General features: G+C 49.6%; 1 protein-coding gene and 1 long non-coding RNA gene across 6 annotated transcripts in view; one reads left to right on the top strand and one right to left on the bottom strand.

Moving 5' to 3' along the window:
* The window catches only part of LOC145547044 (uncharacterized), a 31882-nt gene extending 19689 nt beyond the window's left edge, over positions 1-12193 (top strand). The window contains exons 3-4 of the long non-coding RNA XR_014083488.1: positions 10288-10431; positions 11034-12193. This is a non-coding gene — a long non-coding RNA (uncharacterized LOC145547044). The remainder of the gene's footprint in view (positions 1-10287; positions 10432-11033) is intronic.
* The window catches only part of CHST11 (carbohydrate sulfotransferase 11), a 340772-nt gene that overhangs the window by 23044 nt on the left and 294963 nt on the right, over positions 1-22765 (bottom strand). The gene's annotated exons all lie outside the window — the stretch shown is intronic.

Below are 22765 nucleotides of genomic sequence, written 5' to 3'. Positions count from 1 at the left end.
TGACACAGGGATCAGAGGTCAGACTCTGAAGTCAGGCAGACACATCTGGACCTGAATCCGGGCAATGCCCCTGAAGAGCCACATGACCCAGGATTGTCATTTCCACCCTCCCAGCCTCAGTTTCTGTATCTGTAAAGTGGAAGCTGATATCAACACATACTTTACAGGCTGTCGTGAGGTTTGTAGGGGTAATATCTGCAAAGAACTAGCATATCACCCGGCCCATAGCTGCTCTTAATGAACATGCAAGTATTATTCAGAGTTAAAAATTCTTTCCCATGGTGGGGAAAAAGAGGTCTTTATTTTCTAGCTGTTTCCATCAAGAAGCAGAACACAGACACTGCAGCTAGACAGCCGGGGGTTAAAATTTGGCTCCACCACTTACTGGCTATGGAGATTGGACAAGTTACTTGACATGCGGCTCAATATTTTCACCTGTAAAATGGGGCTGAGAACACTACTGACCATCTAAGGTTCTACATGGTGGTGATAATAGCTCGCTGTATGCCCAAAACACTAGGGGTGCACAGCAGACTGTCCTGGAGGCATCACTTGTCTTCTATTAAGACCAGTGTGATAATGAAGAAATGAGGAAGTTCCCACATTACTTTCCCCATAAACCTCTGCCATAAAGTGCTGACAAGGAGGAGAGTGGCTGATGTCATTTGTCCTTTCACTTCCCCTGTCTCTCTTGGGTGGAGGCCAAATAGTGGCGAGTCCAGAGAGAAGTGGGAGAGAAAGCTTGAGCCACATACGCCTGCACTCCTGAGTGGGTGGAGAAGGTGCTGACCCCTGACCTCTGGCAGACACAAAACACAATGGTACCCGAGCCTCTCAGCTGACCTAGCCTATCACCTGGAGGTCCCACTTTATCCCTCAGAGGGCTTCAGATCGGTCAGCTCACCCCTCTCCCCCTGCCCAGCAGATCACTGACCTCCCGGCTGTGTTCTCCATGCCCAGGAGGGACACATAACACCTGGCAGATGCTTCATACTCCATCTCAATCCCTCAGCTGGCGCAGGCTAAGCAACCAAGGCTCAGGCGCTGGCGGGTGGCCGCTGCAGAGCCAGATAAGGTTTGTCTTCAGGGAGAAATCTCACAGTCTAATGATGGACACAGAAGGGCAAAGGAAAACATGGTAATGCAGTGTGGCAGCTGACAAGCGCTCACCCAGGGGTTAGGAGTGTGCCGGGATCAGACTCCTAGACCCATCACCTACCAGCTTAGAGGCATGGGGCTCTCTCAGCCTCTCTGAGCCTTTATTTCCCCAACTGTAAAATGGGCAAAGCAATAGCCCCTCTCTCAAAGGTGGTGGAAAAGATCAGCTGAGAAAAATGACGTATGCCCTGACATATGACCCAATACTTGAGAGCTCATAACTTCACAAGGTCAGCGTGAGGATGAAGGAGGACAGGATAGCACAGGCAATGCCCTTTCTTTGGGAGGAAATGATTTCCCCGAGAAAGGAGTGTTCCTGGGAAGCTGGAGAGAGAAGTTGTGAGTTGGGCTAAAAGGACATGTGAACTGGAGGAGGAGTGGGAATTGGAAGTAGAGAGACTCAGCAGGAGCAGGGAGCAGGGCTGTCCCTGCACAGGCTGTGAGCCCCCAGTGACAGGGCCAGGGTGATCTGCCCAAGCTAAATGAGCCTACGGAGCCCAGGGGAGGCTAAGCACCCAGCCCCTCTGCCTTCCAGAAAGGAAGCTTCACAGACATAATTACACTGGGGGAGAGAGGCAGCCTTCTGGGAATCTTTTTTTATACACTAAGTGGCATTCTCTGGGCCAAAGCAACAGAGAGGTTCAGAAAAGCAAGTGGGATCAGGGCCTGGGGGGGACTGATTTTCATGAATGAATCTCCTTCCCGTGGTGACTGAAGCCTTCAGGGGAGGCCCTTGAGCGCCAGGGACCAAAGGCACCTGATGACAGCCAGGGACAGGCCACCACAGCCTCCCCAGGGGACAGAGCCTTGGTACTGCCCTCCCCCAGGCCTCACCTTTCACTTCCACCTGCTCTGCACACTCTCTAGGCCGGGCCTGGGGTGCAAAACCACCTGCGAGGAGGATTCTTCCTCCCCTATTTCTGTTTTCTTTTGAAAAACCATAAAAACTACAGTGACTTAAGAGAGACAGGACTACCTCCACTCCGTCTCCTGGACTGCCCCGAGGAAGGTGCTGGGCAAAAGGTCCAGATGAGGTCTGGAGTGAAACAGAATGAGCTAGACAATTCTAGGTCAACTGACCATTTGTTAACAAGTCCATGACCCCAAACAGAAAACTACAAATTCACCTGCAGGCTCAGGTGGAAAAGGAAGAAAACCAGATGTTGCATTTACTGAGGTCAACAGTTAGTGCGTACTTGTCATGGGGTAGGAGAGGAGCTGGGTCCAGTCGGGGGATCAGATATGTGGACAGGGGTAGACCAGGAAGACCACAGACAGGGATCCAGGCTCTTTGTGGTGATGGACCCTTGCCTGGCACCCACAGTACTGAGACATAAATGGAAACGACCATGGGAACCTCTGCATCCATTAACGAGGTCATGGATTACCAGAACCAGACTGACAGTAGGAGGCCCGTTTGTCAAATATGGAGTCACCATTGATAACAAAGGCAGACCCAGACCCACTATGCTGGGGCTCTACCTAATTTTACCTCTGATTCTCATAACTCTGTGAGATGCAAACTAACACCTCCGTTTGACAGATAAGGAAACTGAGGCTCAGAAAGTTAAGCAATTTTCCAAGGTTGTCAGTCTGTCTTTGCTTTTTTTGACACAGATAAGCCCTCTCCACTGTGACCTGGACCTTTGTGTCTGGAGCATGGTCTGCTCTGTGGAAAATGTGCCTAGGTGCCACATGGATAGAGCACCAGTACCTGACCAGTAATGGGACAGGAAGGCCAGGCACCTTCCATGTGCCAGGTATCCTGCTAAGCACTGGACAGCCACCATCTCACTGAATCCTCAGGACAACCTAGAAGTGTCATCCCCACTTTACTGATGAGTACACTTAGGCTCAGGGTGCTCCAACACGTATCTCAAGGTCCACACTTTGTGATTCAACCCTGCTGGCCCAGTCCTGGAGCAGAGTCTTCAGCCTTGAGCTAGTCACCCCCATGCTGACCTGTGGCTGGTTCACTTTATTTATGACCCTAAGCCATTCCCATCAGGAAGAACCTGAAGCACACAGGCTGACCCACAGCCCAGGTCTACCTCGGAGGGGCTGGCATGACCTCTGGGTGCATGGAAAACACCAGGGCAACAATTAATGAACCAAGCTCTAAGGAAAGAAGCGCTGATGAAATTCTCTTCCTCAAGTTACTAAGCAGTTTCAACAATTCTCATAATTTATCCTCTAGTCAGCATGTTCAATAAAGATCATCTATAAATGGTGTGAGAAATCAGATTTTCTTCCCAAGGACAATACCAGTTTCAGTTCTGGAGGCCACAGGGTGTGGTTTGTGCCTTGTCCCCTGAAGCCACATTTTGTTTCAATCAAGTGGGGCAATCCGGAAGCCTCGCACAGCACGGGGATGGCCGCCTTTCTCCTTGGAGTTCGTAAACGAGATTTTCAGGGTGGTTTACACACGACTTCTACCATATCTACAGCTCTGTTCGGGGAGCTTAGGGAGACCCCGGCTTCCACGAGTAGTCACATGAGGAGAGGATCAGAGCAGAGCCAGTCTCTACAAAGCGCACCCCCGCGGCCAGCTCAGGGCGAGCGGTCACGGCCACGGTGCCGGGGCCTCGCGCAGGCGCACAGCCGTCCACGCGGCTTCCAGGGACGCCCCCGATGAGGGGGCCCAGCCCCCTGCCAACCCCGCTGCCGCTCTGGCCTCTGCTACATCACAGTCAGTCTGGGTGCTCTTCGAACAGGCCAGAATCCAGAAGGGTGGGGCATTTTCTCCGAGTTTTATAGGAACGTCTAACCAGAAACATCTGGAAATACAAGGGGCTAAGCTGGACGCCTTCAGGGCGCAGCTCCGGCTCTGCCAGGCCCGGCTTTCACTGAGCGAACTTGCGAGTCTCCAGCCTCTTTTCCCAGCATCCTCCTTTGCAAGATGGCTTCCCTCCTGCCTGCCTCGCTTCCTCCTGCCTGTCCTCCATCATTCACCCCTCTTCCTTCCTCCTTCCTCTGAACTCATCTCAGGGGGGCTGAACTTCCTGTTCTTTCCGCATGGAAAGCTCCTTCCATGCGGGCTTTCAGGGCCACCTGGGTGGTCATGTTGTAGGGAGTCCTTTGGAGAGGGTGGGATTCATGGGAAGCAGGAAGCATGTTCTCACCTTCCCACTGGTCACTGCCCCTGGAACGTCCTGCAGGAACCTCAACCTCCAAATATCTGAAGGTGAGTTGTCACCCACCTCTTCCATGTCCTCGCCTTTGGGAACGGCACTGCGGTGTGCCCAGGGTCCACCAGACTCCGGGACATCCACTGCCCACAGCCCAGCCTAGTTTATTTATGTAAAATGGGCCTGGGGTTGAGAGGTAAATGGACACCATCCATCCCTTGCCTACATAGGGCCTGGAATTACTGGCTCCTCAGGAGGGACCTCTCTCCTGGGCAGAGCGGACCCAACACCAGATCCTGAGACCAACTGACCTGGTTCTGGTTTGGGGGGTTGAGTTTTCCTCCAGCGGTTAAGTATTTCCAACTGCTTTGAAACTAAAAAAATTAATAAAATTAACAGAAAAGGCATGTCTACTTCTATAGACAGGTGTGAGAAGTCATTGGCCCCTCTGCAAGCCGGGTCTGAACAAGCATGCCCTGGGCTCCTCCTGGCAGCAGCACTAGCCAGGTGCCACTCTGCAAGCAGGCCCTCCCAGCCCTCTGCTCCCTTTGTCTTGCGAGCTGTCGGTGCATGCACTGGAAGCCCTGCTTGGGCCCAGCCAAGGCTGCAGAAAGAGCTGGAGAGGCAGGGACGGGCATCCCGGGCAGCCCCACGAACACTTACTGAGGCCTTCACCCTCACCAGGGGTGGCCCTGGAAAGCAGACATCGCAGCATCTCCAGCTCAAATCACCTCCAGCTGGCTTTGCAAAGAAATCCTGTCCCCATTCCACCGCTAAGCCCATCTTTCCTAACTTCAAGTCTCAAATGCAGAGTTCTTCCTCTCAGAGCCAGTGGAGATAAGAGCCAATCTCTCAGGGTTTTAGTGCCAACTTTGTCACTTGGCTAGCTGTGTGACTGTGGGCAAGATACTTGACCTCTCTAAGCCTAATTTCCTCATCTGTTATGTGGGAATAGCAGTCAGTCGAACCAACCTCACAGAATAGGTAAAGCGCTCAGAAGAATGCCTGAAACCCAGCATGTGCTAAAGCGTTAGCTGCTGTTACTGCCAAGTGACCCAGGCGCGGGCTCAATCCTGCTAGGTGGGAAGGCTCGGGGTGCAGGAGGGGCAGGCACCTTTTGAATTCGAAGGTGCCCCCACAGCAGGCAAGGCCCTTTCTTGACATCCACAGTCTGTGTTACTCCCTCCCACAAAGGCCTTTATAGACAGCCCCCTTTCTCTTTCTTCTCTTCCACTTGACAATCTTGAATCGATTTGGAGATTGTTTCCCTGTGTGATCTGGACAGCTTACATCAAGCAAAAATCAAAGTCTGGCCTTGTGCCCTCTATACTTATGTGCAAGATACTTCTCACCTACATCACCTAGTTAAAGAGCCTGAGGGCAGCACAGCATTTTGGAAGGGGCACACACTTTAGAATCGAGGGGTGGGTTGGCAGGGGGTGGGGGATATCCCAGTCATGTGACCTGGGACAAGTCACTTAACTGGTCTGGGCCTCAGTTTCCCCACCTCTCATGGGGCTGGTAACACCTGCCACACAAGAGTACACAGAGAGGATTAAACGAGACAGTACATGTCAAGGTCAGAGTACAGGGCTAATACCTTTTCTATGGATAATGTGTCTGGAAATAAGGGCTTTAAAAATGCTTAATAAATACTTAATTCTAGAAAGAAAATTAGCTTCCAATTCTTCATGTCCCTGCAAAACAAATCACCATTTGTTTTGCCATCTGGTCTTGTAAGTGATTAGCAAGTGAGGATGGAGGAAGCCAAAGAGATGCTAGAGACAGAGGGTATTTACTGATAGATGACGTCAACTGCCCGGATTCAGCAAATGCCCCAGGGATGCCGTGAGACTGATAACAAAGGGGTCAGGATTGATCCCAACGCTTTGACTTGAGGCACAGTGGGACCAGGTGATTTCAGCAGGTGAAACAGCAAGGGTGTTTTATTATCTAGTAACGCAGGTGACAGATATTCTTGCCCAGCCCCCATCCTGGTGTCTCTCCCATCCCTGACCCCTTGGAGGATGGGTTTGGAGAAGGGAAAAGAGATGGGGGGAAGAAGGTTGCTTTCAAGTGAGAAAGATGAATTTTTTAAAAGTAAGCAAAAGTCCAGTGATTTGGTTGTCAGGCCACATACAGATGCTCCTGGGGTTTAAACAGCTGTGAAAGCATGCCATAGTCTAGATCTCCTGCCGGGACCCAGTCCAGGGCTGGAAGGTCCTTAAGGTAACAGGTATCATCACTTTCATCTTTCCATGGTTTGCAAATGTGCAGGAAAAGCCCTGCTGGCTTCTAGCATGTGGGCCAATACAGAGCATTCTATGAGCACAGCCAGGAAGTCACTGACCCTGGGAGGCCTTACATAGCATGGACATGACCCAACACTCCCTGACCCCTGATACAGGAGGTGCCACCAGAAGAGAACTTCTGGCCACCAGTGGGTCCATTATCTCCATAGAGGAACGGAGCAGAGCCGGGGAGCTGGCTCTCTTTTCTCCCGCCCTAGGCCAGAGTCAAATGGGGACAGATCTGCCATCACCAAACAGTCCAGCAAAGGTTGGAGTCATGGCCCGGCTGCCAGACCCCAGGGGCAGGCTCCACAGCTGTCTCCACAACTGAACCCTCCATGGGCAGGCTTCACTCTAAGCTATTTGGTGAATGAACACTCCATGGGGGAAAGCCACTGTTTCATTCAAAACCACATTCTGGAATCATTACACTGGGCCGAGACATCACCCCGGTGAAGGGTAGGGAGTGAACCAACATTTGGAAACCTTTTCTTAGGGCTAGAAACCTGGTGCATTTCCCCGTCCCTTCTTCAACCCTGAGAGGTGGGTAAGTTCATCTCTGATTGACAGACGAGAACACTGACAGAATCCAGTTCTGGCTCGAGTCTCAGGGCTGGCAGGGAGGGGGTGCAGGGGTTCACACCAGCTTGCTCACTCTTCTATAATAAAATGGGCCTTCTGAGTGATAGTTTGAACCCCCATGTACTGGACAGGAGGTACCAGATTCCTCCCTTCTCATTCCCCCCAAACAAAACTTGGAAAACCCTCTCTTTAAGGTCTGTCTTTTCAACACTTCCCACCCAAGCAGGGCCTCCCCCTTCTAAAGTCGAAGTGTATAAGAGCGCCACTGGCCCACACACCCTGGGAAATAATGAAATCTCTTTGGCACATTCCTTTTGGCTTTGGTTTGCTTATGGATTGAACTTCCTGTTTGGTTTGCTGGCGGGGGGAGTAACTGGGCTGTACCTGTCTTCAAGGCAGAGGTCGGCCAAGTCTGGGTGATGGGTATGTCCGCCCTCCACTTCTCCAAAGCAGCAAACCAACCCTCCAAAGAAGGTTCTGGTTAGTTTGTGCTCTTTGGCTTGGAATGCTGGAGGAGACAATCAGAGTCACAGTACAAACAGGATGAAGGGGTTGGGGAGAGAGGCAGCAAAGACTGGCCCCAGGAAGACAGCTTGTAAGTGGAGAGCAGGGGGCAATACACAGAAGGATGCTCAACAGCTGTGGGTCAGAGAGAAGATGCTCAACCCTGTACTGGCAGACATTGGGGCTGCCAAGGTGCTTCTGCAAGGCTGACTATCCCACACCTGGGACAGGGTGCCTGCAGGCTGGGACTCCGCTGGCAGCTGTAACCCCGGAGCCAGGAGAGTCCTTCCAGTCCATCCTCCGTCTGCTCCAAGGTAGCCTTGGATTCAACTGGTGGCCTCCAGTGAGACAGAAAATGAGCGATCAAGAGGCTCTCCTGTCCTGGGACTTCCCTGGTGGTCCAGCGGTTGAGAATCCACCTTGCTATGCAGGGGATGCCGGTTCGATCCCTGTTCGGGGCACTAAAATCCCACATGCCTTGGAGCAACTAAGCCCAAGCACCCCAACTACTGAGCCCTCACACTCTGGAGCGTGTGTGTCACAACAGATCTGCACAATGCAACAAAGATCCTGCATGCTGCAACTAAAATCCAATGCAGCCTCCCCCCCAAAAGAGGCCCTCCTATCCCATTTCTTTGCAAGCAGAGCAGACAACGAGTGAGGATGTCACACCCTAGATGGGTTTTTCACAGCTCCTCCCTCTGCTTGGGATGCATGCCCCCCTCAACACACACCATTCTGCCCCCACCTGTTTCAAGGCCCAACCCAAGGGTCTCCTGCTCTGGACCTATTGATGAGGCAGCTGCTCCACGCTTTGTGCTACCTGTGTCCTGACACACTACATCACACCATGTCACAGGAAGTTGTTTCACACCTGTTCAGTCCCCAGACCACGAGCTCCTCATGCTTCTGGTGTGTGTATGTGCTCAATTGTGTCATGTTTCTAGCCCCTCCTCCATACCTAGTGTGGTAGCTATTCCATAAATGGTCATTGGAGGAACAGCTGATGACTGTTATCAGCAGCTAACAGGATGAAACGGTTGGATGGCACCAACTCAATGGACATGAGTTTGAGCAAACTCTGGGAGACAGTGCCAGACAGTGAAGCCTGGCATGCTGCAGTCCACGGGGTCGCAAAGAGCTGGACACGACTGAGCGACTGAACAACAGTCACAGAGCCCTCCCTATGTGCCAAGCCCTGTGACAAGGCTTTTGTGGGGTTATCTCAGTGAAAATCCTTATGACAACCCTCTGTGACAAGAGGCCACATGGACAGAGCTGGTCTCGGGTCACAAAGTGAGCAAGTGAGTGGCAGAGTCAGGATCCCAACCCAGGAAGGTGGCTCCTGAGTGCGCTGCCCATGGTGCCATGCTGCCTCCCAAATGAATGAGTGAAGAAAGTGGGGAAGCAGAGGAGCTTTCAGAGTCTACTGGGAGCAGACCAGTGTGTCCAAGGCCCACAAGGCAGGCCTTGGTGCTGCCTTTGTTTCTGGAGTGGCTCTGCTGTTATCTGACAACAGCCAGCCCAGCAGGTTAGGGAACCAGGTGCCACTTTGTACTGCCAGCCTAGTGCTACCTAGAGCACCCAGCCATGGAAATCAGGGACCAGAGAGTGAAAAATCACCCCAGCAGCGTGATACACATAGCCAGAGAGGAAGGCCAGGAGAGGGGAGGACATCCCCCCACCTCTGGGCCCCTGCTCCCCCCAGTAACCCACAGCCAGATTCCCCACGGCTCTTGTCCTCTTAGTCTTTCTACATCCGATCTACCCTTTGTAGATTTCCCTTCCCCAGCTTTATGAGTGTTATCTGGACACACAAATGCATGTGTTATTTTATCGTGTAGACCATATGGTTTTGCATCTCCATTTCTCATGTTCCTGCCATGACGCTGTTTCCTTTAAAAGGCCAGAATTCCTTAAAATCCAAACTTTAATGAACACAAAATCCACAGGGCAGGGGAAGGGGGCATGTACGTGATTGTTAAAATGCACATGCCAGGGTCATTCTCCCAGAGATTCAGTCTGTGCCAGAGATCCACTCTGTGCCCAGCAATCTGCATTCTTAACAAATGATTCCAGGAAATCACTGAAGAAACACTGTTTAAATCCTCAGTACCTAATTACTGGATCAAAATGATCCTTTTCATATATACAGTCTCATAATTTACCAGGTCCCCCTACTAACCCTTGAGCATCACAACAACTGATAAGATAGTCCGACAGAAGTCACAAGCATGACTGCACAGAAGAAAAAGCTGAAGCTCAAAGAGTCGTTAGCTCAAGGTGACAGCAATTTGAAAAGGAGGAAAGTTTAGACTGCCCTGGTCTAGTGGTCATTTCAGCCATGTGTCTGGTGCCTCTGCCACCTTATCCCAGCCTCTATGACTCTGTTTTAGTCTTTTTTTCTATCTTGCTGTAATATTTAAAACAATTCTAAAAACTAAAATAAGAATTAGAGGTCAACAATAAGAGGAAAACAAAAATCCCCCAAACTTCCATTTACCAGAGATGATAATTATTCATGTTTTGGTGTATTATTCACGTTTGGTGTATTTTTCCAGCTTTATTCTTATGTTTTAATTGTGATTCCACTGTTTTTTAAGCCACATTTTCTCTTCCAACAGTTACCCAAAAGCAAGGATGGTATTGCTTTAACTGGACCTTGAGGAGGGAGAAAGATGCTGGCTGTCTACCTTGTCCTTTTCTGTCCACTGCCTTCCTTAATGGCCATCGTCCCATCATCCTCTTCCTCATCCCCTCCAGCAAGTGTAAGAGTGATCACCGCCCCCCCCACCCCGCCCCGACACAGGAGGAGAGAGAGGGGAGCAAGCTTTTGTGGGCAGGGATGGGACCTCTGGATGTTCAAGTCATTGGGGACAGGACTTCAGGGGTCTCTAATGTAGAGTTGAGGGTAGCTCAGTGGTAAAGAATCTGCCTGCCAAGCAGAAGACACTGGTTCAATCCCTGGGTTGGAAAGATTCCTTGGAGAAGGAAATGGTAACCCAAACCAGTATTTCACCTGGAGAATCCCATGGACAGAGGAGCCTGATGAGCTATAGTCCATGGGGTCACAAAGAGTCGGACAGGACTTAGTGACTAAATCACCACCACCAATGTTGAATTGAACCAGGGCGACAATAGCACACTGTAGCTAGCACTTTCCATGGGACACTGCAAAACGCAGAGCACTATGAAGGACCAGTTTTAAAACACAAGTCCAGGGACACTAAATCACGCTAACCTCAGAGGGATGGGTGGCTTGTGTCTGAGATTCCTATTCCAATCCCTTGCTTCTAAAAGACAACAAACTCAGAGCTGATGCAAACCAATCTCAGGACTCTTCCTTTTCTTTTCTTCTTTTTTTTTTAAGGAGTTTGGAGTTGAAGACCATTTGATCATTCCAGATTCTGAACAGAGACTGAGAAGTGCTATGAGCTGGTGTGTCTGCTGACTGCAGGCATGTCTGACTTCCTGTTATCATTCAGTCTGAAATCCAGTACAGTTCCTCGGGGGCTTTGACAGACACGTCCTCACAGCTCTGGGAAAGTTTTAAGGCCAAGTCTGAAGAGACTTGCAAATGAGTTCCTGCGAAGATCTCCTTCAGAACAGTGACTGATGACAGTCTGTGTTTCTAAAGGAAACACCTGACCAATTAAACCCACAGCCTGTGAAAGGGTGGTGGAGATGCTCTTGACAGAGAGCAGTGAGAAACTGCAGCCATTATTATTGTTGTCGTGGTTTTCTAAAATCATGCTATGTCTACAGGCCATCAGCTCTTTTAATACTAGATTTTACCCCAACACCTGCCAGAAGGCTCGGCTTTCTGCCTGGATCTACTCCTCTCTCCCCTCTTTGCCTGCCCACCCCTAACTCACCTGTCAGGCAGAGGCTAAGATGCTGCTTCCCGGGACAGCTTTCCTGAGCAGGTTAGGGCCCCCTGTGCTCCTCCTCCATCCCAGCACTTGTCATGATTCTGTGGCTCGTCCTCCACAAGCTCCGTGCGGTCCAAGAGCTTGTTTGCGTGTTCACTGCTATACCTATAACCCTGCCTGGCACGTAATAGATGCTCAATAAATGCCAACTGAATGAATAAGACTGGAGGACAAGATTTCCTCCTTGGGTCCTGAGTCTAGATTTCTGTCTAAACATGATTATGAAAGTACATTGACTTCTTCATTCATTCAACAAGCAATGAGGGGTTTCCCTGGTGGCTCAGTGGTAAAGAATCCGCCTGCTGATGCAGGAGACACAGATTTGATCCCTGGTCCACATGCTGAGGAGCAACTAAACCCATGTGCCACAACTACTAAGCCTGTGCTCTAGAGCCTGGGAACTGCAACCACTCACTACAACTACTGAAGCCTGAGCACCCTAGAGCCCGTGCTCCACAAGAGAAGTCACACCACAATGAGAAGCCTACACTCTGCAACTGGAGAGCAGCCCCACTCTCTGCAACTAGAGAAGAGTCCGTGCAGCAACGAAGACCCAGCACAGCCAAAACTAAATACATAAAACTGAAAAAAAGAAAAACCAGCATCGAGGAACATCGGCAGCATGTTGAGACGTGGGGCTGACTGGTCCAGTCTCATCACCTCCACTCCACCACCATCTAAGACACCACGCCAAGGTGTGGGCAACTGGCTTCCTGAGAGCCCTGAGGTTCTGGCCCCCACACACTCCCATTGACCCTCTTGTGGGCTCCATAGCCCTGCATTGTTGGGCTTGGAGGAATACATTTTAGTCACCTGGGCAGAAAGACCACTTCCCCAGCCTTGATGTCAGCTCCCAGCTAGATTAACCCATCTATTGCTCCTCAAAAGGTTGAATGGGATGAGCCAGGAACAAGATTGACCTTAAAGGGTCTGGAATGTCAGACCCTGAGAGGTATAACACAAAATTTCATCCATCAAGATCTTAGGAACCCCCAGTGATAGGGAGTAGGTACCACCCCTTCTAGAAGGTTCTAAAAATGTAATTTGTCATTGCCATGACTACATCATCCCTTGGGGGGAGGCCAAATAAATACCTGTTTCCTTCTAGATCCCTAGAGACCTATGAGTTCAAAGTAACACTGGTGACCTAAGGCAGCTTGGTGAACCAAACAAAACTGCCAAGTGGACAAAACTATCCTTCCTAATTAAACTATTTGACATATTCTAGACTTGTCCCTAATATCTTCTTTAATCCATTATCCAAATTTATCTGCCCCCACATCCTAGTCTTTCAGGGCCCTCAGTTCTGCTAGACCTGGTTCTTCTCTAGGTCTCCAGAAATCTCCTGTGAAAATGACAGGACTGACAGCAGCTGCTTTCTTCAAGGCTCAGATATCTAAGGCTAAGATATCTTCAGAAATCTTAAACCTGGCTCAGGGGTTCATTAGGCAGTGGATTCAGATCATACATATCTAAATCCACTTAAAACACATGTATCTGGAAACATCTTGAGAAATTACACTCTAATGTCTGAGCCCTATGGCAGGTTTACAGCAAACTTTGAGGCCTCTCAAACCCTAGTACACCCCACGCATCCTAGCCTATGACACCAGTATACCTCGACTGCCCTTTCCAGAAAAACCCTTTCTGGAGCAGGGCCACTGAACTCCTTTGTCTGGAGGTCAGTGTGTGGCATGTGGAGACGGAAGGCAGACGGATGTGGTCTCTCTTGTTTTCCAGCCCCTAGTGGCCCATCATCTGGGATTCTTCCTTTTGCTTTGTGGAAAGGGTCCATTTTTAGTTTCATAGCAGGTACCTCCCTGGCCTCTGGTCTATACCACAGACTTTTAATTAAAAGCCCCTTAGGTTTCCATTTTAATCCAGCTGCCCTGGTTTTAGAACACTCAGAGGGGCAGGTCCTATGTCTACTTTAACCTTGGACTCTGCACCCAAAGGGATGTACAGTATGGTCTTTGTGGGTCAGCAGAGACCACCCAAAACCCAACTTCTGAATGGTCTGTCTAGATAATGAAAAGGACAAAAACTCCTTTGAACTTTGCAGCTGGACCTAAAGCAAAGGATTAAACAGTGTCTGGTTACATATTTTGCTAAGGATTCGAGATGAGACACTAAGAACCCCTTATGAAGTATGCAATTACTTGCAATGCCATGCGGGAAAGGGGCATATTTGTTTTCTGTCCTGTCCTCTGGTTGACAGAGCCCTTGCTGAGCAATGCCTTTATCGTAGGCATTGTTTTTGCCACTCCTACTTCACTGGCTTAAAGGATAGATAAAAAAGGCATCAGTGACTTAAAGGCTAAGAGATCTCTGTTTTCCAGTTCCATTCTAATTATTCAAGATGGCAACAGCAAAGCAATAGGGAAGATAATCCATACACCAGTTCTATGGTCCCATGGGCGCCATACAGACTTACCCAACCAAATCTGCTGCAGTCTGGTCAGTGGTGAACCTGCCCAAGATTAATCCATCCAGGGAGACATGACCTGAAACTGCAGCTCTGGGACCCTGCCTGCTCTCCACTGCCTCCAAAGAAGTTGACCCCTGAGGGTAAGGGATCAGGATGGTAAGAATGGGAGCACGAGGAAGGCAAGGCTGGAAGCCAGGCTCTGTCACAGAATAGCTGTGTGACGCTGAGCAAGTTACTTAGCTTTTCTGAGTCCTGAGACTCATTAGCCATGTAGGGAAAAGAACCCCCTATTGCACCCGGTTTCAAGCATTATGTGAGAAAACCTGATGTGTGCCCTGTGCAGACACAAGGGAGGAGCACTTTGGAATTTTAGGAGATTATTATTAACAGGGAGGCCTGGTGTGCTGCGGTTCATGGGGTTGCAAAGAGTCAGACACGACTGAGCGACTGAACTGAACTGATTATTAATAGCTTTGCTGAGGTATAATTTACACTTCTAAATTTGAAAGTCACCTTAGAACTATCTAATCCAATCTAGAGCTGAGGAAACTGAGACCCAGAGAGGTTCACTGATTTGCCCATCACTGGGCATATGATATCATATGGGCATATGCCCATCACTGGCGTATGACAGCAAGGCTGGGACAGGGGCCGGATCTTCACACCAGTGTTTCCCAGTTTCGGCTCCACAGACGAATGCTCATCGAGTAAATGGTTATCTTTCATTCACAGAGGAAGGAAAATATCAAGAATAACTGAAGCATTACCACTAATTGAATGCTGACTGTGCTAAGGGCTTCATAGGTATGATCATCTAATCCTTTCCCATTTCATAAGGAGGCTGCTGTTATTATCCACCTTTTAAGACATGGAACTGAGGCTCAAGAGCTGAGTATATCGCTCAAGGTCACACAGGTTATCAGGGGAGTCTGACACAAGCCTATGTTCCCCATGCCCTCCCCCTCCGCATGCCCCCAGCTGCCAGTCATGAAGCTCTGATTTGGGGAGAATGAGATCTGGGTTGCCTCTCAGGTCAGTTTGCCAGATTTAGCAAAGAAAATACACAGAGTTAGTGAAGCTGGAATTTCAGATAATTAGTGTGTGTCCTCAATACTGCATGGGACATACTTATACTAAGACATTATTCATTGTTTATGAAACTCAACGCTAACTGGGCATTCTGGATTTCATTGTCAGCTCCTCCCTGACATTCTGTGTTGATGCAGGCAAGCTTCTCTGGGTCTCCAGAAATCTGTGAAAATGACAGGACTGACCATAGCTGCTCACTCTAAGGCTCTGTACCTCAGCTCCACTGGAGGAGAGAACGACCGGGCGAGCTCTCTGGTGATGGTTCTGAGCAAAGACCAGCCTGGGAGATTGACACGAGGCCCTGAAGGTGCAGGAAGGAGGCCCGAGGAGGTCCCTCGATGGCTCCTAAACCCCTCCCTCTGCAGAACAAACGCCTTCACATGGCCCAAGTTCCCTGGGAAGTGACACAGGTGGAAAACCACTTGGGTTGTTTTTTTTTTTTAAACTGTAGTGCAATATACACAAAATTGATCATTTTAATCACTTTTAAGTGTACAGGTCAGTGGCATTAGGGACAGTCATATCCCCACCACCCATTTCCAGACATTTTTCATCATCTCGAACTGAAACTCTGTCCCCATTAAACACGAACTCCTCATCCCCTCTTCCAGCCCCTGGCAACCACCATGTTGCTGTCTGTCTCTATGAATCTGACCCCTCTAGGTCCAGCATATGGTGGAATCATGCAGTATTTGCATCTACTTATTGCACGTAGCACACTGAGGTTCATCCACTTTGTAGCATGGAGCGTGTAGCACTTCCTTTCTTTCTAAGACTGAACAGAGTTCACTTCATATAACATTTTCTCTCTGGAAAGATGCAGAAAACCACCCAGATACACTCACTCAGTATTCTGGGCTCTAATGGGACAGGAGGGAGTCCTTTTCCAAGGAGGGCTGGCTGAGGTCACTGCAGCTGGGGACACTGGGGGGGGGGGGGCAGAGAAGCTGAGACAGCTTGTCCTCTCCCCAGAGCCTAATTTGGACCCCCCACAATTTTATAGGATTCACCACCTCCTGCAGGCACTTCTCTCCATACCAGAGGTCCCAGCAATAAGCCAAAGGCAGATATATGGGGCCCTCCAAGGAGGCTTTATTTTGGCTCTAACAATACCACTAAAACAGGGAGTGATTTATCGAGGGTGAGCATCAGGGGAGGGAGAAGAGTCAATTCCCATTTGGCTGCAGGCCACAGGCTGAGCGAGCCTCTTGGCATCAGCGGGGCTCACAGAGTCCCAGAGGGGACCCACAGGCCCCTCAGCGGGGAGGTCACAGACCGCATTGTCTGTAACAGGGCTGATGGGGTGGTTCCCCAGGTTGATGGTGAGGCTCGGTCAACCGTGCAGCAGTGCCTGATATAGGCAGGCACTCAGGAGGGGCGGCTGCTTTCCAGAAGGTGGGGTACTGAGGCAGCGCTCAGGAGACAGCCCCACTGGATGGGTGTGTCGGAAGTCTGTCAGTGGGGCTTGGGGGATAGAATTCGTCTCGATTACAAACAGGACTGATCTGGCAAAACTAAAGGAAATGGAAAGCGAGAGCCAGACAAGCACCTTTGCTTTCTCTGGTCAGTTGCCCTCAGGCCACCTGCTGAGCCAGTGGGGTGTCCCCATCCCTGGGGGGAGGGGGACCGGGGCCCGAGCAGGTGCTCTAAGGTGGAAACTGCCCCCAGGCTCAAAGGGTCTGAACACCGCACCACCTTTCTGGTGGAGGGATGAGCATTTCATCTGCTAACAACTTTGGGTTTTGTAAACAGAGCGTCTGTGTCTCAACCATCTGTAAACCGGCTCCCTCAGAAACACCAGCCCCCTGGAGGGAGGAGAAGTGATCACCAGCCCCTCACGCAGCCTGTGAAGGTCAAGGCTGGGTTTTTACTGAAGGGAAAACAAAAAAAAAGAGCAATGAGTAGAAGAGGGTCAGAGAAAGAGGAAGAAGGGGAGGCGCTGGCCGCCCTGCCGACAAGCGTTAGCCCACAAAGAAGACAGGCTGCTGGCCGCAAGGTCCCTGGGGAAGGGCAGAGAGACCCACTGCACGCCATGGTCTGAGCTAGTGCCTTCCACTCACCTTTGGGTCCTGCCTCTGCCACATACTTGCTGTGTGACTCTGGGCAAATTGTTAACCCTCTCTGTTTTCTCATCTGCTGTTGTGAGACATTTGTGAGTTAAATAAAACACATCAAGTATTAACCACTGCATTTGAGATATGGTAAGCAGTCAAGAAGCATTAGCTTGTATTCTCACACCCCAAGAAGAGTCTTTTCCAAGTGTCACTGTCCTTGTTATCAGTGTTATTAGTACTGCCGGCTGTTAATCACAGTTCCTGTGGGAGGTGACACTACCTCCAGGTCACAGATCAGCAAACAGAGGCTCGGAGGGGGCGCCATGCAGAGGGCTGGAGTCAGGACTCAGGCCAGGTATGTCTGCCTCTTGTCTAAGGAAAGGGGAACTCTGGAAGAATCTAGAATCTTATGTAAGATGTTTGATTGGGTACCCCGAGCAACACCCCTGCTGAGAACTGGGGGACAAAAACCAAGAAAATCATCAAACTCCACCCAGACACATATCAGCCCTTTCTGTAATATGCTTCAGTTTGTTGGTGGCAAGTTTAAAACCTTCAAAGGGTTGAGCCTGAATAAGAGTTCTGGAAAGATGCTGTCCCCTCATCTCAGCCTCAGAAAGGTCTCAGCTAACTTTTCTTTGATAATGTGTCACTGCCAGGGTCTTTGAGAAAAGCCTCCCCCCTCACCACAGGCTATCAGAGGGAAGCAGAGAGAGCCTAGGGAGGAAGGAGGGAACCTCTTCTCTTTGGAAAGAGATGGGCAGAGACCCCTGACATGGAGTCTGGAAAGGAAAGCCAGGTTGCAGAAAGGCAGACAGTCCCGGCTGCATCCACCAGAGCCTGCCGTCTCCTACAAACAGAAACCACTATGTTCTACAAGCCAAACTCACCCTCAACACTTCTGAATGCATTGGGAGGGCATGATTCACCTACTTGGAATAGAGGCACCTATGCAAAAGTAAATCTACCATATCTAAGTACTGCATTTAATGATGATATAAGTGAAGTGAAGTGAAGTCGCTCAGTCATGTCCGACTCTGCGACCCCATGGACTGTAGCCTACCAGGCTCCTCCATCCATGGGATATAAGAAACATACTAATAACCACAGTTAGGAGAGTGCTCAATGTGGGCCTCATACTTAGCTTGAGCTTCCTAGCGGCCAAGGTGTAATGGGAAACAATAGATTATGAAACCTTACACCTCTGATGAAGTTGAAAACATACAGGATTTAGACTTGAGACCAGATGTGAATTTAGGCTCCATCACTTGCAGAGTACGTACCCACAGGCAATATTTAACCTCTCAAGACCTCAGTTTTGAACCCTTATTGAACAGTCTTAACAATACTGCAGGATATTAGGGGAATCAAATGAAATGTGTGTGTGGCAATACTTTGAACATTACAAAATATCTTACAAAGATCTTACTTATCAAGTACTCATATTAGTTCTTCAAGAGAAAAAAAAAAAAGCTTTTCTATGCCTGTTGCTTTCTCTTTGAGGTAGTCTGGAAAATATCTGATCACACGACTCTTTGTACAAGGACCACTGAATAATAAAAAGGACAGTGGTAATAACCAGAAGTTTTGAGCACTAATTTTGTACAGGCAGAGAGTTGTTTGAGTTAAGCAACACTAACTGATTTCAGTCTTCACAGAAATTCTAGACAAGGGTACTATTAGTGTCACTATCTTTACAGAAACGGAGGGAGAGACTAGACCAATCCTATGCTCGTTCCCACGAATGTGGCACTGAAGATCTGAGAGGTAGGATGAGCTGGTGGTGGGCAGTAGACCATATGGAAATGAAGGCTCTAGGCTGAAGGTATTGTTTCAAGGTGGCTACATGTTATGTATACAAGACACAGAAGGAGAGAGGGAAGGAAGGAGGGAACAGAAGAGGGAGGGAGGTGGCGGAGAGAGACCAGAAGAAATCATCAGTGGCAGAGACTCAAGGGCCAGAGAGAATGCTGGAGAGTCACAACTGAATCCTTGATCCCGTGATGCTGATGGGGTGGGGGCCAGACACAAACCTAAATGCCCTTCCTGCCCTGGAATTTGCTGCTCTAATAAGTTTCCCTTTTGTTTTAGCACCTCTGGGTGGATTTTTATCCTTTGCAAGCAAACGTTTCCCAAGGAAGACATGATATGAAAGAGGTCAGAAAAGCAAAGAATGCAGATGTTATCCCTGCATCCTTTATGCTCAGCTCTGTTCTTCTGACCCTCGGGAAGCTAAGCCTAAGAACCCAGGCTTAAGAACGGAGGCAAGAGGAGATGCACACTGGGTCTAGAACATGCACTGTCGTTTTAAAAAGCCATGAAGCAGCACCCGACCAGCTCACGGCACACCACACTTCCTGTTTGTGTGAACTGGTTCTGTTTTTTTTCCAATTAGATTTCTACTCACTGATCCTCTCCAATGTTTCTTCTTTCTTAATTGAATAGCAAATCAAAAGGAAGGCGAAGGAGAGCTCGCAGTGTTCTCCTCCATCAAAGGCCAAGCATCTGTTGGCTTTGTTCAGTCTTGGCACTGACCTCGGCGTTTCTTACTGTTCAAAATTACTAGCTGCAACAATTCATCTTCAGGGGAAACGGGTCCTGGGGAGACCAGGGGCAGACTCACCCAGCTAATGGGGTGAGAGTGGCTGCAGCCCAGTCCCGGGTTCCCCGCATCTTGCTGAATGGGGGACATAAAGGGCAAGTATGTCTGGCAAGAGGCCTGCAGGACCAGAGTCTGGATGGGGAGGCTGAGTCACAGCCCTCAGGGGGCGATGGGCACAGAACCGAAGACAAACATCTCAAAAACAGGACAGTGATGAGTGCCCAAGTCCTCAGAAACTCAGGTCACGTGCTTGTCCTAGTCTGACATCATCAATCCTGGCCCTGCCTCTCACGATCCTGAAGCTGTGAATGAGTTTATCGCCCCTCCCTCGGTTCCATCTTTCTTGGCCATGAAAAGGGGCGAGTCAGGTTATCTGCCACATAGGAGAGAAACAGATTGTATGGGTAAAATGTGTGGCGCACCGTAGGTCCTCAAGAAATGAGAGCTGGTACAATATTCTGGGCACCATCTGCCTGCTCTGGAGGTGTGTTTCAGAGGGAAACATGTTTCCTGGGGCCCCAGATGCCTCCAGCCCATTTACGAAACCAGAAAAGTCCACTCACTCAACTTACGAAAAGCAACATGTTTATAAAAAAACCACAACAGCTTCAGACCCCAAAGTGTAGAGGAGCCTGGGAGGCAGAGAAGGTCTGGAGAGAGGGACTGCTTTTGAGTGGATATGGGGCAGGGATCAATTCCTAAAGGATTTGTACTTTTCCTCCAGAAATGGGTGCCCAGCAAAGAAAGCTGTGACCAGGATTGCCGTGTAGGAAGTGGCTTGGGCCCCCTGGTTCCTGCAGCTTCTGAAGGAAGTGCAACCCATGGGTCACTTGGTCACCCACCTCCCTGAGCATCATGGGCCACTTCTCTGGGCAGCTCATCTTCTGTACCACCTCCCCAGGCCTGCTGACCTCTCAGTAACTCTTCATTCTGAAGAACACTTAAAAGAAACGAAGAGTCCCAGCTAAAAGGGGGTACTTATAACTTGAAAAGTGCTGATATGCCAACCAGTCATTTGCCCTGGAGTAGGTATTAGCTACAGCAGCATTTCTTGGAATTAAAAAAGGACTGTGAATAGATCGTTATGCTGTGTCTGCAGTCAGGAGCTTCCAATTAATGGCAGGAAGCCTATATTCCTGCTGGACTACAGCCAGGATTGTGTGTGTGCGCGCGCGCGTGTGTGTGTGTGTGAGAGAGAGAGAGAGAGAGAGAGAGAGAGAGAGAGAGAGAATGAATGAATGGCAAGGGGACAGTGGATTGGCTGAATGAGTAAAAATGAAGCTGGCATGGTGACTTCTAGAACAAATGCACTGGGCCACTTTGGATCTCAGGTTGTCATCTGGAGGACCATTCAGGGTTGTCATCTAGAAAACAGGGCATCAGGGGTGTATTTTGGCACCGGGGTCCCCCCATTCTGGAACCATGGTAGTCAGGTCAAGAGTCCTGGGTGCAGGCCTGCAGCCCAGGCCTGGCTGAGCCTGAGGACAAGAACAGGAGGCCAGAGTCATAGCTGTGTCTGTTCTATACCCTTGACCTTGGTGGATGTTGATGCTCCAAAGGAGAAATACGTTGGGGTTCAATACACCCTAGAAACTCAGAGAACCTTTGCTGACAGGAGTATTTCTCCTGCCTCTTGTCTTTTCAGCTTGTAGTAACTTCTGCCTTTTTTCTCAAGAGCCTCCCTTGTCTTATTTAATTTAGACACAGGTAGTAATGAGGGCTATGTCTGCTCCACTCTCGTCCATAAGATTGAAATTTTTCATTAAGGAGATCTGGGAGACCAGCCGTGTATACTCTTTCAAGCGTCACACCTGCCTGCCTGTTGCAGTCTTCAGGCTGGCCCTAAATGAAAGTCTTGGGTGGCAGGCGAGAAATGCCATCCAATTCTCCTTCTAAATAAGTGATTATTTACCTGTAAGGAGCAGCGGTAGGACTGAAAACAGCCAACACTCCTGAAAGGGTCTGGGGGGCCAGGTATGTTGTGAAAACGTTCATCTTTCTAAATTAATTCTTCACCAGGAACACATAGTGAGGCAGTTTGATGCAGAGAAACAGCCTAAGCAGGGCACTTGCCAGCCGGGTAAGGCTGGGTTTGCCATGTAATCATTCCTGGCCTCAGTTTCCTAATCTGAGCTGCTGCTGCTGCTGCTGCTAAGTCGCTTCAGTCGTGTCTGACTCTGTGCGACCCCATAGATGGCAGCCCACCAGGCTCCCCCATCCCCGAGGTTCTCCAGGCAAGAATACTGGAGTGGGTTGCCATTTCCTTCTCCAATGCATGAAAGCGAAAAGTGAAAGTGAAGTCGCTCAGTCGTGTCCAACTCTCAGCGACCCCACGGACTGTAGCCTACCTATTAAAAAGAAACCCTACTCTCACAGGGTAGATGTGCACCTGAAATGAGATAAAGTGCATGAACAGTAAACAAGCAGGAGAACAAATGAGGGGACAGCGGTGGTCTAGAGTCCAACTCCCTGGGTTCAAATCCTAGTTCTGCCACTGATGGGCTGTGTGACCTTGGGCAAGTCACTAAACCTCCCTGTGCCACGGTTTCCTCATCTGTCAAGTGGGGGTGACAACTGAACCTACCTTAAGGGGCCAACATGAGAATTCAGTGAGTGCCTTTCCCATAGTGAGTGCTCAAAAAGACTGACTTGGAATAGCAGGAATGCTGCTGAGTGCAGCTAACGCAGGGGCACATGGGAGGGGCTCCCTAAACATTTCCTGATTGTGATTCTGGGCTATTATCCTTTATTAAGGCTGGTTTTACTGGCACCTACCACCAGCTGCAGAGAATCACCATAGCACAGGCTGGAGTTGAGCATTTCAGGAAGAGCTACTGTAGAAGAGGTGCTGATTCTAAGACCTTAATCCTCCATATATGGTTTGGGGAAGTTAGAGAGTCTCTGCCGTAGCTTTCCCATCTTCCTGAATAAGTGAAAGTTGCTATGGTAGGTAGAAGAGTGGTCCCCTAAATGTCCACTCCCTAATCCCTGGATCCT

Source organism: Giraffa tippelskirchi, chromosome 4 (genome assembly GCF_054371585.1).
Source record: "Giraffa tippelskirchi isolate mGirTip1 chromosome 4, T2T-mGirTip1v1.2.pri, whole genome shotgun sequence".
NCBI lineage: Eukaryota > Metazoa > Chordata > Mammalia > Artiodactyla > Giraffidae > Giraffa > Giraffa tippelskirchi.
This window is presented reverse-complemented; position numbering and strand designations above follow the sequence as displayed.